Here is a 5,908-nt window from a genome sequence, read left to right as displayed (position 1 = left end):
CATAGGACCACTTGCATTCACCATAGTTTAGGCCACATATTTGCATCATATAGGCTTAATATTTCATCTTCTAGTCCTCATTGTGCCTCCCTCATCCTTCACATTGTATTCATTAAGGTTTAGTTTGCATCCTTCATTCTTTGCATTTCAACCCCAAAACTTGCTTTTTCCATTACCCATCTTGCATCTTTGCATACCCAACCTTCTTCTTGCACAATTTGACCATCATTATAGGTGTTCTAAACATCATTTTGAACCTTCATTTTGGTCTTGACACTATCCTCTACTACCTGCCTCACTATGGCATCAATATGGAAACCCTAGCACCTAGAATTGCCTTAGTTTTAGCTCAATTTCCCCAACTACACTCTAAAACTACCAACTACACTCAAAATAGCCCCAACTACACCATAAGTGTATTTCGTAATACCTAGGCACACTTGGTAGTTTAAAAACCCAATTTGGGCTTCCAGACAACATTTTAAGGCTTTAATAATGTCCTTTGTTACCTGGATAGGCCCCCTATCTCAGCATGCTCTGATTTGCATTTTGCACCTCCTAACCTTCATTTCTTTAATTTAGTACATCATTCCTTAGTTCATAACCTCCATTCTACATCTCCTAACCTATCCCAACATTAACCCCTACATCTTAGCTTCCTGGCATAGCAATTTGGCAACCACCTCTCTCAGATTCAATAGATATTTAGGCCAGCTTCCCAAATGTGCCATGAAACTACCAACTATGCCCAAACTAGCCCCAACTACACCACAAGAATAGTTGGTATTTTTAGAGCACTTGGTTCTATCAAGGCATAGTTGGGCACTTGTATGACCATTTTAGGCCCTAAAATTGCATGTTAGGACCTTGAAACTACATTTAGGAGCCTTTATACCTCCTCATTTTGCATTCGACCCAAAACCACATCTTGCACCCAAAATCTCATTTTTCACCTTATAATATTTTCATATTGCATGTGCAATCAGCATAACCATCATTTTGAGTCACCTAAATGTCATTTTTAACCCCAAAACCTTTGAATATAGTCAAAAATCTGAACAAAGTATGAGTCCTAGAGTATCTCCTAGTGTTGATGGATAATGGATCTTGACCAGCCCTTTTATCTTTTCTTATCATTTTATTTGGTCAAACTCTATGTATGTCTTGATATATTTGACCACCTCATCTTTAACATGTTGATATTTTTGTCTTTTATCATTTTTTGGTAAAGATCTAAAGTCCTTTATCACAAGGTTAAACTCCTAGACAAAATACTTTCTAAAGATTTCATTTAAGTTCAAAACCATGCATATACCATTATCATTAGCATAATCATAATCCTAATATCCCTAAATGTCATTTTGACTTACTCTAGTGGTATATCCCCCCTCATATTGCATTTTTCAAAACCTTAGCATCATTCTCACTATCAAACCCTATCAAATTGCCCATCAATCAAATTGTCTTCTTGATCACTTATCCTCATTTTGCATATTCAACCCTAGGAAACCATCTCTTGCATAGTATACCTCTCATACATCAAACCCTACCATCATTACCAAGTCCAAAATCCAACCCTAACCTTCATTTTTCATACTATAGGGTCATTTTCATCTCCTTTAGTCAACCTTCAAAACATCACTTTGCTTTTGTATTTGCATAGTTTCCGTAGGACATTTGCACCTTGCATATCAAAACCCTACTTCATTTGGAACTTCCATAGGTTGCATAAAATCCTTAAAAAATAAAAAAATAAAAAAAATAGTCATATCTTGCATACCCACATCCTCATTATCAAGTTTTGACCTATTTTACCAACTGCACACTTTAGGTGCATAGTTGGTAGTTTTAGAGTGCACTTGGTAGTTTTAGAGCATGCTTGGTAATTGGGGACTTCATTTTAGGTTACATAACCCTAATTTACATATTTGTACCTTGTGTTGCTTCCCTAAACCTTGCAAAACACTCCAAAACACTCAAATCATTCGCATTTTTCATTTTAGGCACCCTAACACCTCTGTTTGCCCATTGCATACCTCCTACTTACCAATTTCTTATCTTCAGGGCCCCAAGTGCACCAAGGATGCACTTGGTATTTTCTAAGCATAGTTGGTAGTTTAGGTGCACACTTGAGAGGTAGAAAGTCCATTTAGGCTTTCCTCTACTTCATCTGCATCCTTAGGTATCATGCTAGCACTTACTAGGACACAATCAGCTCAGAGGCCTGAAGAACTTTATCAACCCTTTTTTATTGAGGCACCAACACAACCAAAACCTCATCCAAGACAAAATAAGAGCAAGAAAACCCAACAAACCTTTGACAAAGACCAAATTGAGGCATCACAATTGTTACTTGTAGATCCCTTAAACATGTATCCACAAGATCACCATAACCAAGAAACGATGCAACAAATCCTAAAAAATTCACCTACCATGAGGTTTCATTCAAACACTTACCCTACACATGTGATGGTTCAATAGAGTCTTGACTTTGAACCTATATTTGTGTCGATACCACTTAGAGGTGGAAGTGTACCGACCACACCAGAGGATGAACAAACATACTCCTTTGAATATAACAAACCCAACACAAGTACCTTCAACTATAATACATCAAACACACAACAAGGTATTGTGCACCTAAGTCATGACTCTAACACTAACTATGGCATCACTAATGAAGAAATGGCTAGGGTGTGCCAAGAAAAAAATTTCCACAAGAACTTCAAATTTTTGGTAGCCCAAGAAATTGTCAAATTCAACCCAAATGTGGAGGGACCAAAGTCAAAAAATCAAACCAACACAACAATTGAAAACATACTACCCATGGTCAATTTGGACTTAGATAAGGGAAAAAAACCTTTGAAGTTTTCAAATACAACAATGGCACTTATAATGTCCCATCAAGAACTAACAATTAAAACCCTCCAAAGTACGTTTGACCACAACCAATGAAGGGAAACAAGATTCTCCCTAAATATTCCAAGAGGACATTAAGACTTTATTTTAGTCACATAATACAAAAAAAAGATTCACCTAAAGGGACTTGTGCTCTAGGGATGCCAAACATACCTCCTTTGGAGACAAGTCAACAAAGTGCACCTTGGATCCTAACTCTACCAAGTGTTATGAGATCAAATGTTATGGAGCCTCCCACAAGTACACTATATGAAACATCAACTAAAAAAATCCCTATTGATGCACAAAGGAAATGTCTTATTGACATTACACCTATTCCAAAAGAAATGCACCTCATTGTCAAGTCAATATGATGTCTGAAGGAGAAACCTCTAACACATAAAGGTTCCAAAGCAAAAGTACCAACATGGTGGTCAATTTGCAAGGACTTAGTCAACTTCCACAATAACATCAAGCTATAGTGGTACAAGGACTTAACACTTTCAACCCTCAACCAAGTCTACATACACTTAACACACATTTCGCATATCAACAATAACATCAAACACAACAACAACAACATCAAGTGGTGGAAACATCCAACATCCCTAATACATAGGCCAACATAAACCCACTTGACTTCCATGCCATGTATCAACAAAAAATCCAACAAAAACAAGTGATGTTTGCTAAAAAACAAGAGCAAATGAAGCAATAGATGGAATACTAAAGATTCCTTGAGAAACAAATTGCAAACCAACAACATTTGTTACAACAATAGCACATGCCACAAAAACCTCAATAGATACCTCTACAAAAACAATCACATGTATGCCCTCACATACAACCCACAAAGGTATCCCAAAAACAACCACAACAAATGGCACAAAAAAAACACATGATACATCAATTGTAGTCGATACTGCAACAAGTGCCACATCAAATAACACAACAAGTACCCCAATATGTGTCACAACAAGGACCATTTTGTCTTTGGGGTACTAACATACCTCCACCACCTAGCAACACATCACCAAACTCATTAGACATGAAATGTTAGAATTGAGTAGACATAGCTCTCGTCATAGAAAATGGTCTACTCATAGACATAAAGGACTTGAAGGGAAAGCTATTGCGCAAAACCCTTATGAAAAACTGTTACAACAATTCAAGAAACTTTCCAAATAGGTTGAGGTATTGGGAGTCCAAAAGAAATAGGCTCTATATATAGAAAGGGACCTATGTCCTAATCCATTTGACAAAAGTCTATATATGCCCCCATTCCTAAAACACTTTGAAGCTCCAAGATTTGAAAAATACTGAGGAAAAGGAAACCCTGTTGATCACATTTGAGAATTTTGTGCCTCTTGTACTAAACTCAGTTTTGAGCCCACTTAGCTTATGAGATTGTTCCCCCGTTCTCTAGGTGGGCCCACACTTGAATGGTACTCTAAGCTTCCTAGTACTATCAAATCTTGGTTAGAGCTAGCAAACAAGTTCATCTCCCATTTTTCCTTTAACATTATGAATGAGGTGACGATTTTTGATTTGTGCTCAACTAAACAAAAGATAGGAGAACCATTTATCACATTCTTACTATGTTGGAGAAGCTTAGTTAGTCAATGCTCACTAGACATCCCTGAAGAACAACAAGTTAACATGTGGATGGAAAACTTAGTCCTAGACTTGATGTATGAACTCAAAATCAAGAGTCCAAGCACCATTTCTAAATTGATGAAAAATGGGGCTAGTATTGAAGATGCTCTTATCCGTAAAGGAATCCTCAAGATAAACAAGGAAAAAAAAACACCAACTTGTCTAATGACAAGGAAAAGTTTTTCTTCAAAAACAAGAATATGACCAATGGTGGCATTATAGATGCCTACACAATTAGCACGGAACAACCTCAACTAACTTTGAAAGGTGCAAACTCTATGAATTCACAAACTCCCAATCAAACATTAGCCCCATAGTAGAAGATTAAGACTTCCACATAGGACAAACCTTGAAGACACCCTAGAACCAAGGACAATAAATTCACACCACTGGGGATACCTCTTGAGACTACACTACAATAATTACTCAATAATAACTTCCTAGAGTTACCCCTGATCAAACATAAACCATTAACTAAAGTAGATTGGTGGAATGACAATATTGTGATTACCACCCCACCAAAGGACATAAGACCTCATCATGTTTCCAACTAAAGCATACAATACAATACCTCATTGAAAATGGCATAATCATAGTTGATCCATCACTACTAGTGTCCAACTCTAATCACACTTTTTTTCAAAGATCTATTGGGTAATCATGACAAATGGAAACCCTCTAGTTCAAACTCAAACTCACAAGGTAATGTGAATTACACACATACACTAGATATGACTACACCATTAACTCTTTCAATGAGTTAGATTCTCACATATCTACATTAACCTTAAGGCTAAAGACCCTTGTTGTGTTGTCTCTACATGCTGTACCAAGATCACCCTTGCTAGAGCACCATTTAGACCTACTACTCATACTAGACCTACATCCCCTAGTACACCTACTACTCCTACTTTATCTAATTATAGCCTTGTTGAATAGCTCAGCAAGACCCCTACACAAATATCCATCTTGGACCTACTATGTGCATCTCCCCAACATTAGAAGATCTTGGATCAAGCCCTTAAAGAGTTTGTAGTCCTGGATAACATCAATTTTTCTTAGTTCCAAACCCTAGTGGGGAATCTATCTATATCACAACATATCACCTTGTCACCTCAAGATATTTCTAAAGATGAATCCAACCACAATGATCCCCTTCACCTTGAGGTCTTTGTCCACAATGTTAAAGTTAGATGTATCTTGATAGGCAGGGGAGTAGGGCTAAATATCTATACAATTAAAGTAATCAAAGGTTTGGGTTATTCTAAAAATGATGCGGATCCCTCTCGAAGGATCACAATTAAAGCATATGATGATGGTGAACGCTTCTCTATGGGGGTCATCACCTTACCTA

Source organism: Cupressus sempervirens, chromosome 5, assembly GCF_028749045.1.
Source record: "Cupressus sempervirens isolate cs-2001-9-10 chromosome 5, ASM2874904v1, whole genome shotgun sequence".
In the NCBI taxonomy this organism is placed as follows: Eukaryota; Viridiplantae; Streptophyta; class Pinopsida; order Cupressales; family Cupressaceae; genus Cupressus; species Cupressus sempervirens.
The sequence above is the reverse complement of the archived record's forward strand: the minus strand, read 5'-3'. Positions refer to the sequence as shown.